Consider the following 15,440-nt stretch of genomic DNA (forward strand, 5'->3'; position numbering starts at 1 on the left):
GGCAACATCCCATTGTGATGTCATTGTCGCACTAGGCAGCTTGTGTAAATGAGAGCCCTATGTGATTGGTGGACTCTGAGATGGCATTGTGACATCATCACTGGAAGACTCTCTCAGAAGCTGTTTTTGGCTTTTTTTTAAACTTTAATCATCAAAAAGGGAGGGATATTTAGGGTAGCCAGTCAAAACCTTTTTCCCAGGATGGAAGAATCAAATACTTGAGGGTGTAGTTTTAAGATGAAAGGGGCCAGGTTTAACAGAGATGTGCAAGGCATGTGTTTATACACAGTGGGTGGTATGTTTCTGGATGATTGATGAACAAGACTTATGGAAGGTGCTGGTGGACATTAGATGTCCCGTTTAACTTTTCTTTAATTGCTAATATGCTGCTCCGTTGGAGTTGTTACATTTGAATGTGGCTATCACTTTCCTAGTGTTCGGGAAAGCCTCTAAAAGCCATTTCATGGTGAGTTATTTTGGTGGTTGTGCTGCTGTGGTGGTGTTGTCTTGTTCCTCCTTTATCTCTGCTCAATACAAACAGATTCTCATTTGTTATGCAATTCCCGTCACCTTTTAAACACCATCCTGGTCTACTGCTTCAAATTCAGCTTCACTTGCCAACTTGACAATATCTACTTGTGCATTTTCAAGTTTGTAAACCGACAAGGACTGTACACAAACTTTCCCCATAATTCGTTGTTTTTTAGTTTATGTCATCCCAAGAGCAATGAGGTAATAAGAGTCCATGGTTATCTTAATATTGCACCTCTTCCAAACTTTACGTGGATTTGTCATTGCTGCTCAACTCCAACTAAATTCTTTGTATTGTACTTTTGAAATTTGTAATTGATTACTAAGTATGCATTCACACATATTATAAAAGTTTTAAAAAATATGAATATATCCAATAAACAGATATTTGGTAAAATTATATGTTCAGAATATCCCATTGTTATTTTTCTATATTTAAATATACAGTAAGTGTATAATGAAAAATGAAAAGATGTACTGTCTGTCAATAAACTTAACTGAGTGCTTACTGTTGTTAGTTTTGAAGCTCAAATGTGTCATAAATTCTTTGTAATGCATGATTTATGATATAAAATTTAGTTGGAATCGTTTTTTTTCTTTCTGTGTTATTTTCCTCTGTGATCTCAGCACGGTCCAAGAAAACATTGTGATCAAATCTCACAATAGTTCTGTGGCAGTAGGCAAGAGTAAATAGTGAGAGCAGGAAGGCTTGATGAAAAGCCATAAAAACAAATCATCTATCTATTACATAAGTTGTCTGCTGCTTTATTTCAATCAAGAATGATAAGTTATTGTGAAAATATTTCAATGTAAACAGCCCTGCATCAGAGGATTGCGCTTAATCAATCAATCAATCAACCTTTATTGTCATCTTGCAAGCAACAGTTGTACAGTGCAAAATTAAAAGACGTTTCCCAGGGAATAGCGGTGCATCGCACATGAAATTTAAAACATTTCACACATAATAACACTAAAAACAATCCAGTCCCTAATGGAACAGTATAAATAGTTAAAAGCAGGTAAAACACAACGTTAAAATACAATAAACCAATCATAAAAATGTCCGGGGCAGCTGATTTGAGTGGCCAGTGCCAGTTATTAAAGTGGCCAGTGCCAGTTATTAAAGTGGCCAGTACCAGTTATTAAAGTGTCCGTGCCAGCCGCTGAATCAAATGACTGTGAGTACAGAGTGACTGTTTAGCAGCCTCACAGCCTGTGGTAGGAAGCTGTTTAGCAGTCTTGTAGTCCGGGCTTTGATGCTTCGATATCTCTTGCCTGATGGCAGGAGATCCAGGTGTATGTGGAGGGGGTGCAGTTTGTCCTTAGCAATTCTCTGAGCTTTTTTCAGACAGCGGCTCTGGAACAGTTCTTGTACCGAGGGTAGGGAGATGCCAATGATCCTCTCTGCTCCCCTCACTACTCTCTGCAGAGCCTTCCTGTCCAAGCAACATGGCTTTATAGAAACAAATAAACCTAATACATAGCACAGAAAACCACCAATGAATTTGTACTTTTTGGGGCACAGAATTGTTGGTAAAACATGCTTTCTCTGTGATAAATACTTCAATAGCTTTAAAAGTTGCTCTTAACAACTCTTGGAAGAAATCCCACAGACTTCACACACATTGAACTACTTACTGTTGATATGTAGGCACAAACATCAAAGAAGAAGATTGGTGAAATGGAGCAGAAATTTTGTGTAGATTATTTTAGATGAAGAGTAATTTAGTTCAGTATGCATCTTTTCCATGCAGCAAAATTGTTATAATTAAACTACAAATATTTAAAATTTGCCTCTGATGCATTGTGATCTTTTGGGGCAATACTGAAATAAGGATTTGTAATGAGAATTTTGGTTATGCACTGTAATTTAAGTTAAACTGATCCTTAACCACATCTGGACATATTCAAAGTTTTCTTCAAATGTTAGTTTACATGTTCGACATACAGTATGCTGAATTCAGATCTGAATACCATTTGACCAACTGAGCCTGCTCCCCCATTAAACAATTGACTTAACTTGTCTAACTGACATTGAAGTTGGTGCCTCTTTGCATCTTACTTATAGCTCACACTGCCATCTAACCCCCCCCCCCCCCCCCCCCCCATCTACGAGTCATCTTCAAATTTGGGGATATGACATTTAGTTATCTCATCCAAATCATTGATGTATATTGTGACTATCTGGGCTCAAGCACTGAACCACTGCAGTACCCAAGTCGAGATACTATCTGCCATTCTGAGAAAAAAACATTAATTCCCTCTATTTCCTACCAACCAATTTTCAAACAATGTAAGTATGTTACTCTAATCTTATCTAGTTTAATTTTGCACACTAATCTCATATGTAGGACTCAAAACCTGTCCAAATTTCTAAAAATGGCACACCTAAAAGTCAACTTCCTCACCTGTTGGACAGGAAAAGGAATTGTACTATATCTGCTCTGCAGTTGAAGTCTCCATAGTACTCCTGATTAACAATTGCTTCTAACTACCTGCAACGGACATTCTATCGAAAGAGTTTAGGAATGTCTCATGGATTCCTTAACTGCCGGTCCACTCCTGATTATTAAAGAAAATTAGCATCCCAGATCAATGTCCCATGAGAAAATCAATTTTCTTCACAGATTTTGTAGTTTTCTGGTAATTTCTGTATTCATGATATGTTCAGAAAATTATTTACCTACCTTCAGCCATGACACAAAGAACAGAGAAGTATATCTATCAGAGACTGCATTATGACAGGGCACCAGTGGAGACAGATGTCAAAACAATAATTACAGGAAAAATTAGTGGTGCACACAAGAAATTTGCAAATGCAGCTCAAAAGGAATGTCATGAGTTAATCGGGGTCTACATCTACTACAAAATCAGCCTTGCTGACTTGGCAGTTGCATCAAGACCTTCATTTGAAATCTGTCATGCTTCTTTTCAACAATGTCCACCCTTGCCTTTCCTAAGTTATTATGCGGGTATTTTTTCGGTATTAATCTAATTGAAAGAAAATTAGGTCCATTCATCTTCTGACTTTGTTTTGGCATGTTAACAGTTATGTGCCTTATTGAATCTTACAGTGCCCTCCATAATGTTTGCGACAAAGATCCATCATTTATGTATTTGCCTCTGTACTCCACAATTTGAGATTTGTAATAGAAAAAATCACATGTGGTTAAAGTGCACATTGTCAGATTTTATTAAAGGCCATTTTTATACATTTTGGTTTCACCATGTAGAAATTACAGCTGTGTTTATACATAGTCCTCCCCATTTCAGGGCACCATAATGTTTGGGACACCTGGCTTCACAGGTCGTTGTAATTGCTCATGTGTGTTTAATTGCCTCCTTAATGCAGGTATAAGAGAGCTATCAGCCCTCAGTCTTTCCTCCAGCCTTTCACATCACCTTTGGAATTTTATTGCTGTTGGATCAAAGTTGTGCCAATGAAAGTCAAAGAAGCCATTATCAGACTGAGAAACAAGAATTAAACTGTTAGAGACATCAACCAAACCTTAGGCTTACCAAAATCAACTGTTTGGAACATCATTAAGAAGACAGAGAGCACCGGTGAGCTTACTAATCACAAAGGGACTGGCAGGCCAAGGAAGACCTCCACAGCTGATGACTGAAGAATTCTCTCTATAATTTAAAAAAATCCCCAAACACCTGCCCGACAGATCAGAAACATTCTTAAGGAGTCAAGTGTTGGTTTGTTAATGACCACTCCGCAAAAGATAGAAATACAGAGGCTACACTGCAAGATGCAAACCACTGGTTAGCCGCAAAAATAGGATGGCCAGGTTACTGTTTACCAACAAGCACTTAAAAGAGCAACCACAGTTCTGGAAAAAGGTCTTATGGACAGATGAGACGAAGATTAACTTATATCAGAGTGATGGCAAGAGCAAAGTATGGAGGAGAGAAGGATCTGCCCAAAATCCAAAGCATACCACCTCATGTGAAACACACGGTGGTGGGGGTATTATGGCCTGGGCATGTATGGCTACTGAAGGTACTGGCTCACTTTTCTTCATTGATCATACAACTGCTGATGGTAGTAGCATAATGAATTCTGAAGTACATAGACACTTCCTATCTGCTCATTTATAAAAATGGCCTTTAATAAAATCTGACAATGTGCACTTTAACCACATGTGATTTTTTCTATTACAAATCTCAAATTCTGGAGTACAGAGGGAAATAAATAAATGATGGGTCTTTGTCCCAAACATTATCAAGGGCACTGTATATCAGTTTGGTACAAATAGAGATGTTGGTTGCTATTTGCCAATGAAAATTTATGGATATGAGACAACATTTTCTTTCAATGCAGGTTACAGTATTTTCTTTTTCTTTACAAAAAAAATCATTCTGACTATTAAATGGAAAATAACTTAAGTTTTAGAATTTGATTTCTTAATGAAATAAAAACAAATGCTTGGAACATATCACTGTTTATTTTCACGAAGGCAAGAGTAAAGCAACATTTGTAGAGAAAGAAAGTTGATGGAACATTGCTGATATCTTATAAAATATACTTCAGACATTGAAAGTATGATCACTGCAAATGAGAAACATGCTTGGGGCATATTTTTACAATATATGACTACCTTCTGTTGCTCGGAAGAACTCATAAATTTCTTATGACATGATTTGTGTTGCCAGAGGCATCGCTCACTATAAAACACTTTCCAGTACAGCAGGATCATTATCCTTGGTTGGACCATTCTCACATTTGATTCAAAAAGTTATTGAATTCAAACCTACTTGCAACCAATTTAAGTTGACTCCTTCACTGCTATATGAAAGATGTGCCACCTTGTTAAATGTGTTTGTCATGTAAAATGTTACACTGTGAGTCTGACAACCCTTCAGTATGGATGTTAAAGATTTGTCAGTATTTTGTCAAGAGCTGGAAAGTTATCCATGCATCATAACCAACATATATATTTCAAAATGTAATCATCATATCTATCTTCTATCTATCTAATATATAAAACTGTATGCCTGTCGCCTGCCGTCCGTCCGGCTGCCTTTCTTCCTTTTGATTCGTTTCCATCGTGTGATGTCACAATGCCCAATGCTAGCAGATGTCCAATCACAATGCCCAATGCTCGCAGATGTCCAATCGGAATGGATCCATTTACATGGACGGCTGCTGGCTGCATTTCTTCCTTTGATTCACTGCAACTCCGAAACCAGACGCAGAATCGCCGACATCTTTTCCATTTCGGTAGAGATTTCACTTTTCTTTCTAAGTATCCGCTCCTCATTACATTTCGTCGTGTTTAAGTACACGTTTTTAATCAAATCCTTCACCCCCCCCCCCCCCCCCCCAATATTTCAAAAATAAACTGGCTTCTCACCCATAGAAGCAGCACCAGCCCCAGCCCCTGCTGAACGTTCCATTGTGTGATGTCACAATGCCCAATGCTCACAGATGTCCAATCGGAATGGATCCATTTACATATGCCTTTGCAGGAGCCCCAGCCAATGGTGAACGTTCCATCGTGTGATGTCACAATGCCCAATGCTCAAATACATTGTTGCCATAGAGGGAGTACAGAGAAGGTTCACCAGACTGATTCCTGGGATGTCAGGACTTTCATATGAATAAAGACTGGATAGACTCGGCTTGTACTCGCTAGATTTTAGAAGTTGGGGGGGGGGGGGTCTTATAGAAACTCCTGATTATATTTTGTCGTGTTTATGTACACATTTTTAATCAAATCCTCCCCACCCCCCCCCCCCCCCCCCCCCCACACCAAATATTTAAAAAAAAACTGGCATCTCACCCATAGAATCAGCCCCAGACTCGGTTTGTACTCGCTAGATTTTAGAAGATTGAGGGGTATCTTATAGAAACTTACAAAATTCTTAAGGGGTTGGACAGGCTAGTTGCAGGAAGATTGTTCCAGATGTTGGGGAAGTCCAGAACAAGGGGTCACAGTTTAAGGATAAGGGGTAAATCTTTTACGACCGAGATGAGAAAAACATTTTTCACACAGAGAGTGGTGAATCTCTGGAATTCACTGGCACAGAAGGTAGTTAAGGCCTGTTTATTGGCTGTATTTAAGAGGGAGTTAGATGTGACCCCTGTGGCTAAAGGGATCAGGGGGTATGGAGAGAAGGCAGGTACATGATACTGAGTTGGATGATTAGCCATGATCATATTGAATGGTGGTGCAGGCTCGAAGGGACAAATAGCCTACTCCTGCACTTAATTTCTATGTTTCCCTCTCCACACTCCTCTCCCTCTCCCACCCATCACTCTCTCCCCCACCCCCGTCCCTCTCTACCCCACCCCCTTCCCACTCAGAGGGTGCGGCAGCATCTATGGAGCGAATTGAATGGTCAACGTTTTTGGCCGAAACCCTGAAGAAGGGTTTCGGCCAAAAACGTTGCCCTTTTCCTTCGGTCCATAGATGCTGCTGCACCCGCTGATTTATCCAGCTTTTTGTTGTTGTACCAGCCTCTCTCTCTCTCTGCCCTTTTCTCTTCTCACGACTCATGCACGCCCGCTCCAATCCCCCCCCCCCCTTCACCTCTCTCCCCCATCCTCTCCTCTCCCTCTCTCCCCCCCCTCCCCCTCTCCTCTCCATCTCCACCCTCGTCCTCCCCTTCCTCACAAAATATTTTTTGTGGGGGCGGGTCCTCAGTGTGTGTGACTGTTTGTGGAGGCGGCCACGCGCTCTCCATTCAAGAAGACGCTCATCTGTTTGTAGAAGGCGCGTGCTTAGTATGTGACCAAAGATCTTATAGCGGAGCTCTCCGCTACAAGATCTTTGTGTGTGACGACACACGCACCCCCCCCCCCCCCTTTGGTGCAGGAGGCGCGCGCAGCATCTGAACGCTCAGCGATTATTCGAATTCTTCACTAACCGTCATTCTGACTTTGCTTGTGAAGAGAAAAGTCCTGAATTGCATTTGTCTGATGCAGGAAGATTGTTCCCGATGTTGGGGAAGTCCAGGACAAGCGGGTCACAGTTTAAGGATAAAGGGGAAATCCTTTAGTACTGAGATGAGTAAAACATTTTTCACACAGATAGTGGTGAGTCTCTGGAACTCTCTGCCACAGAAGGTAGTTGAGGCCAGTTCATTGGCTATATTTAAGAGGGAGTTAGATGTGGCCCTTGTGGCTAAAGGGATCAGGGGGTATGGAGAGAAGGCAGGTACAGGATACTGAGTTGGATGATCAGCCATGATCATATTGAATGGTGGTGCAGGCTCGAAGGGCCGAATGGCCTACTCCTGCACTTGATTTCTATGCTTCTATGTTTCCCTCTCCTCACCCCTCTCCCTCTCCCACCCATCTCTCTCTCTCCCACCCCCCTTCCCTCTCTACCACCACCCCCTTCCCCTACCCCTCTGTCCCTCTTTCACCACTCCCCCTACCCCTCCCTCCCCACTCTTCCACTTCTATCCCCTTACCCCATGCCTCTCCCACCCCCACCCCTCTCTCTTCCCCTCCCTTTCCCTCTCTCCCCCACCCCTTGCCCTACCCCTCTGTCCCTATTCCACCACTCCCCCATCTCTCTTCCACCACTCCCGCTACCCCTCTACCCCTCCCTCCCTCCCCACTCTTCCACTTCTCTCCCCCTTCTCTCCTCCCCCTCTCCCTCTCCTCACCCCTCTCCCATCCCTCTCTCCCACACCCCCTTCCCTCTCTACCCCATCCCCTTCCCTCTCCCCCCCTTCACCCTATCCCTCTACCATCACTCCCCCTACCCCTCTCCTCCTCCCTCCCCACTCTTCCACTTCTCTCCCCCTTCCCCTTCACTCTTCCTCCCCACTCTTTCCCCTCTCTCCCCCACCCCTCTCCCCATCCCTCCCTCCTCCCCTCCCTCTCCATCCCCCCTCCCCACATCTCTCTCCCCATCTCTCACCCCCTACCCCGCTCTCCTTTCCCTCCCAATCTATCCCGTTTCCTCCTCCTCCTCTCCCCTCCTCCCCTCTTCTCACCCCCCCCCCACCCGCAACGTCGTTGGGGAAACAGACCCAACGGTCTGCACTTGGTCTAGTTAATATATAAAACTGTGTGCCTGTTGCCTGCCGTCCGTCCGGCTGCCTTTCTTCCTTTTGATTCAGTTCCATCGTGTGATGTCACAATGCCCAATACTCGCAGATGTCCAATCGGATGGATCCATTTACATGGACGGCTGCGGCCGCCTTTCTTCCTTTGATTCACTGCAACTCCGAAACCAGACGCAGAATCGCCGACATCTTTTCCATTTCGGTAGAGATTTCACTTTTCTTTCTAAGTATCCGCTCCTCATTACATTTCGTCGTGTTTAAGTACACGTTTTTAATCAAATCCTTCCCCCCCCCCCAATATTCAAAAATAAACTGGTTTCTCATCCATAGAAGCAGCACCAGCCCCAGCCCCTGATGAACGTTCCATCGTGTGATGTCACAATGCCCGATGCTCACAGATGTCCAATCGGAATGGATCCATTTACATATGCCTTTGCAGGAGCCCCAGCCAATGGTGAACGTTCCATTGTGTGATGTCACAATGCCCAATGTTCACATATGTCCAATCGGAACTTAAGAGGGAGTTAGATGTGGCCCTTGTGGCTAAAGGGATCAGGGGATATGGAGAGAAGGCAGGTACAGGATACTGAGTTGGATGATCAGCCATGATCATATTGAATGGTGGTGCAGGCTCAAAGGGCCGAATGGCCTACTCCTGCACTTAATTTCTATGTTTCTATGTTTCCCTCTCCTCACCCCTCTCCCTCTCCCACCCATCCCTCTCTCCCCCACCCCCTTCCCTCTCTACCCCACCCCCTTCCCTCTCTCCCCCGCCCCCTTCGCCCTACCCCTCTGTCCCTCTTCCACCACTCCCCCTACCCCTCCCTCCCCACTCTTCCACTTCTCTCCCCTTACCCCACCCCTCTCTTCCCCTCCCTTTCCCTCTCTCCCCCACCCCTTCCTCCTACCCCTCTGTTCCTCTTCCACCACTCCCCCGTCCCTCTTCCACCACTCCCGCTACCCCTCTACCCCTCCCTCCCTCCCCACTCTCCACTTCTCTCCCCCTTCTCTCCTCCCCCTCCCTCTCCTCACCCCTCTCCCTCTCCCATCCCTCTCTCCCCCACCCCCTTCCCTCTCTACCCCACCCCCTTCCTCTCTCCCCCCCCCCTTCCCCCTATCCTCTGTCCGTCTTCCATCACTCCCCCTACCCCTCTCCTCCTCCCTCCCCACTCTTCCACTTCTCTCCCCCCACCCCCTCCACTCTCCCTCCCCACTCCTTCCCCTCTCTCCCCCCACCCCTCTCTCCCCCCACCCCTCTCCCTCTCCCTCCCTCTTCCCCTCCCTCCCCATCCCCCCTCCCCCACATCTCTCTCCCCATCCCCCTCTCTCACCCCCTACCCCGCTCTCCTTTCTCTCCCAAATCTGTCCCGTTTCCTCCTCCTCCTCTCCCCTCCCTCCCCTCTTCACACCCCCCCTCCCCCACCTGTGTGTTTGGGGGGTGGTTAATGTGAGTGTGATGCCGCAGCCCCCCCCCCCCCCCCCCCCAATATTTCAAAAAATACTGGCTTCTCACCCATAGAAGCAGCCCCAGCCCCTGATGAACGTTCCATTGTGTGATGTCACAATGCCCAATGCTCAAAGACATTGTTGCCATAGAGGGAGTACAGAGAAGGCTCACCAGACTGATTCCTGGGATGTCAGGACTTTCATATGAATAAAGACTGGATAGACTCGGCTTGTACTCGCTAGATTTTAGAAGATTGAGGGGGTATCTTATAGAAACTTACAAAATTCTTAAGGGGTTGGACAGGCTAGATGCAGGAAGATTGTTCCAGATGTTGGGGAAGTCCAGAACAAGGGGTCACAGTTTAAGGATAAGGGGTAAATCTTTTAGGACCGAGATGAGAAAAACATTTTTCACACAGAGAGTGGTGAATCTCTGGAATTCACTGGCACAGAAGGTAGTTGAGGCCAGTTCATTGGCTATATTTAAGAGGGAGTTAGATCTGGCCCTTGTGGCTAAAGGGATCAGGGGGTATGGAGAGAAGGCAGGTACAGGATACTGAGTTGGATGATCAGCCATGATCATATTGAATGGTGGTGCAGGCTCGTAGGGCCGAATGGCCTACTCCTGCACTTAATTTCTATGTTTCCCTCTCCTCACCCCTCTCCCTCTCCCACCCATCCCTCTCTCCCCCACCCCCCTTCCCTCTCTACCCCACCCCTTCCCTCTCTCCCCCCGCCCCCTTCCCCCATACCGCTCTGTCCCTCTTCCACCACTCCCCCTACCCCTCCCTCCCCACTCTTCCACTTCTCTCCCCTTACCCCATCCCTCTTCCTCCCCCACCCCTCTCTCTTCCCCTCCCTTCCCCTCTTCTCCCCCACCCTTCCCTACCCCTCTGTTCCTCTTCCACCACTCCCCCCGTCCCTCTTCCACCACTCCCGCTACCCCTCTACCCCTCCCTCCCCTCCCCACTCCTCTCCCCCTCTCCCTCTCCTCATCCCTCCCCCACCCCCTTCCCTCTCTCCCCCACCCCCCTTCCCTCTCTACCCCACCCCTTCCCTCTCTTCCCCCCGCCCCCTTCCCCTACCCCTCCTGTCCCTCTTCCATCACTTACCCCCTACCCCTCTCCTCCTCCCTCCCCACTCTTCCTCTTCTCTCCCCCCTTCCCCCTCCACTCTCCCCACTCCTTCCCCTCTCTTCCCCCACCCCTCTCCCCCTCCCTCCTTCCTCCCCTCCCTCCCCATCCCCCCCTCCCCCACGTCTCTCTCCCCATCCCCCTCTCTCTCCTCCTACCTCGCTCTCCTTTCCCTCCCAAATCTGTCCCATTTCCTCCTCCTCCTCTCCCCTCCCTCCCCTCTTCTCACCTCCCCTCCCCCCACCTGTGTGTTTGGGGGGTGGTTAATGTGAGTTTGATGCCGCAGCCCCCCCCCCCCCCGCAAACGCCGTTGGGGAAACAGACCCAACGGGTCTGCACTTGGTCTAGTATCTATTAAAACTGTGTGTGCGTGTGTGGATGTGTGTGTGCTATTTTGCATGTGAAACATATCTCCTCGAAAACCAGACGCAAAAACGCGGAGATTTTTACCATTTCGGTAGGGATTTAACTTATGAGTTCAGAAATCCACTCCTTGGTCAATTATTTCCCCAGATTTTGAATAAAATTGATCACAAAACTCAATTTTTTAAATCTAAACGGCGCTCACCAGCTGCTGACGTCACAATGCCCACGTGCCGACCAATCCAGGCCCACCTGCCTCCAGGCGCCGCCCCCCCGCCGCTGTGGATTAAAGTCCTGTTCCCAGAACAAGTACGCTCGCGCCACGCCTCCCGCAGCTGGACTCCCACGGAGTGGGAGCTGCGGAACGGTGCTGAAAAAAAAAGTTGTTCTTTTTTGATTTGTTCTGGAGAACAAATCGTGCCATGTGCCATTCAGGAAACGATATGGCCAGGCATGGCCTTCCGGCGAGGCCATCCTGGGCTAAAGGCTTGGGCCACCATACTCGTCACGGCCACCTCCGTAACTTAACCCTCGATCTCCATCTAACTCCAGCTGCAGCTCCAGCTCCAGCTGGACACAAAGGCCTGTTGCAGCCGCAGCAGTAAACTGTTACGAAGGTTTAAAATCAATGCATTAGACTAAAAACGTTTTTTTTTTGGTGGTTTATTTGAGGAAGATACTCTATAATTTGAAAGACTGCGACAAATGTTTGATTTTATATTCTTAAATCAGTTATATTTTACAGTGTTGTTCATCATAAAAATGCAACGGATATGACTGAATGCAATGGGCAACCTGGAAAAAGTAGAGGAAAAAATAAATTAAATCCCTAAAAGATTGCGCCAATCATATTTTTCCCACAATAGAGATGTTCATCTATGTGAAACAACATTCAAAGTTGCAAAAATGTAAGTTTTATAATCGGGTTTCCAGAAACTTCAAAGTAGACACTTACTGAAGAATCACCCATACATGTGAAAAGTGTCTCTATGCCAGAGGATGATCGAAGTATGAGGTAACACATAGTTTAATTGAGGAAGACAAGGATAGATTTTAGGGAGGCACAAGAATGAACAATACAAAGGAGTGAAGAGATGCCTTTGTTAGAAATGCACTATTCTCAAAAAAAAGGAACAAAACCATAAAAATATAAACCATAATGGCGAAAAACTAAGCTGCAGTGGTAGAAATAGCTGGCATGATCATTAATGAAAATGCTTAAATTATAATGCACCACATTGTTGCCAAGATGGTATCCTGCAGATTCTTAATTTAACCAGTTTTGACATTGTGAGAGAGATCTTTTGAGGATTTTTTGGTGAGAGTGGGGTTGACATGGGTGATGAAGTGAAGAGATGACAGAGTACAAGGAAAGGTAGACATTAATGTTATTGATCAGAATGGAAACGAGGCAGGCGAGTTTGGCGATCTGATTTAGGGAAGAGTGAGTGAGCAAAAAGTCTGGCAGTTGAGTGACGAAACGTGGCATAGGATGGTGATGTGGTAGGCCGCTGGGTACTATGAAATAACTAGGCATAGTGTCAGCATATGTAATTGTAAGCTTATGTTGCATGTACAGAAAGGCATAGATTTTTAAAAAAGACAAAAATTGCTCTGAACTCAAAATATATGAAATAGTTAATGCGTTTAGCAGATATCCACATTTGCCATAGTTAGTCCTTTACTGTGATTGAAAACTTAATAAACAGTCACAGTGATGAAGCACATATTTACACACTAATCAAACAGGAATAAACTCCCCCAATAGGAGGGAATGATTGTGGAGCTCAGATAACAAACTGTTGGGTAATAGTTCTTCTCTTTATGGCATTGAATTTGGAATCAAGAATGTTCCAGTCCACTATCACATCAATTCCCTGTGTGAAATTAGCAAACATTACCCCAGAACCAATGGGAGTAAAATTGAACCTCTAAGGCAACATGCATCAGAATGTGAACAGAAAACAAACTTCGCAGAAAGTATGAGTGTCAAGGAAGGATTAAGAAAATCTAATTCCAATGGAGCCTTCCTCCTGTTGAGAGGCTTAGAACATTACCTTGTCATAATGAACCAAAGCCTTATGTTGATACCCTTAATCCAAATGCTGGCAACTGCTAGATTATGTAATTTTCAAATGAAGAATCGTAAAAGTGCTGTATTGTCAAGAACTGACCATTGCTGGATTTAACATTCTGTCATTTCTATCACCCTGGCTGCTAAATGACAACAGCAATAGTTCCATCGGATTAAAAGTTAGTGAAGGCAAACTTTGATGATCAAATTCATTATTGTTTTCAGTACATGAATGATGTTCTTTAAAATAAATGTAACATCCTTACTGATTCATGGTGGTCCCTATTCAATGACTGATCAAAATGGAAGAGGGAAATCTTGAAAGACACTCGGCATCTTGTGCACATTGAGACCATGCACAAACAATGGAAAGAGCATACCAACGTACCATTCATCCTGACCACGACCTGCATTCATGGCTGTGGATCTCACCTAGAATTTTTCAACCACCTTAGTTTGAAACCAAGTCTCCCTTAAATGTGAGAAACTGCGTGAAAAGAAGATGGACTGAAATCTGCAAAACTCTATTCATATTGCTGTATTAGATGATATTGATAATTATTTTAATTTTAATTGGCTCAGCTGAAAACATAGCAAAAATGTATAATAAGCTTAAGGTCTGTGTTTTCTCACTATCCCCCTGCCTAAAATGGAACCTTTTAAAAATGTCATGCAAGAACTCTCCTTGATGTTGCTTGGATTCAGCTTATTCCAGTTTCAGCATGTTATTTGTCAGCTCCTGGAAAAGGTTAGTAATTGACTAAAATTATGTTGAACACTTCACATGCCTCAGGAGATATTATATGTCAGGGTGGGAGTTGTTGTGCTGTAATGGAGAGAAATTTGAATTTAATGTATCTCTAAGTCAGAATATGTACAAAGACAAGATGTTTATCTGTCACATCTTGAAGAAATTCATCATTTTTCAATAGATGTGGATGTATTAACGTTTGCTGAACTAAAATGTAATTTGAAGTACAAAATAAAATATCATAGTTTGTATTGCATTTTTCCTCTGTATCTTTTGCACTTATATTGAACCACTCAATGGATAAAATTACCTTGAGAGGCAAAGAAAAGCAATTTTTCACCTTATGTTAATGTAGTTTTCTACTAAGGAAGACCAAACAAAGACTAGAGGACCATTTCACCAATCGCTTGCACTTTATCTGCCAAGGCCTGCTGTGCTGCAAGTCACTAGCCATTTTAACTCTTCTTCCCATTCCCATACCGACCTTTCTGTTCTTGGCCTCCTCCACTGCCAGAGTGAGGTCAAATGCAAACTGAAAGAACAACACCCCAGATTCTCTTGAGTAGTGTACAACCCAATAGCATGAACATTGAATGTCGAGTAAACTCCCCAAATCCCCCTTCTCATGCAGTCTCTATGTGGTCTATCATTAATTTCCCCTTATTATCCAGAAAATATTGATCAAACTTCAAAATTCCAGCGGTTGCAATCTGAGCCGATATTCTCCTCAACCTCTGGAGTTCAGAAATCATTCTGATAAGTCTATAGTGCATTTCCTCCAATCTCAACATTTCTGAAGGTATCTAGAATTGCTTGTAATACCCCATGTGATCTAGCAATGGCTTTGCTTAACTGTAGCTTCTACCCCTTATATTCCAGTCCTCTATATATAAAATAGAATATTCTATTAGTCTTTTGATTTTCATCATAAATTCCAATCAAATTATCCTTTAACCTTATCGCTTCCAAACAAATCAACTTATAATTCTGTCCACTTTCTTCCAAATGAATACCGAAGTTCCCTTACTGCTCTGAGCTACTTTCTTTGCTTGGAACATGCCTCTATTACATAAATGTTATTTTAGGGAAATAGATCTTTGAGAAGGGTGGG

The sequence above is a fragment of the Amblyraja radiata genome, chromosome 4 (assembly GCF_010909765.2).
Source record: "Amblyraja radiata isolate CabotCenter1 chromosome 4, sAmbRad1.1.pri, whole genome shotgun sequence".
NCBI classification, from domain to species: domain Eukaryota; kingdom Metazoa; phylum Chordata; class Chondrichthyes; order Rajiformes; family Rajidae; genus Amblyraja; species Amblyraja radiata.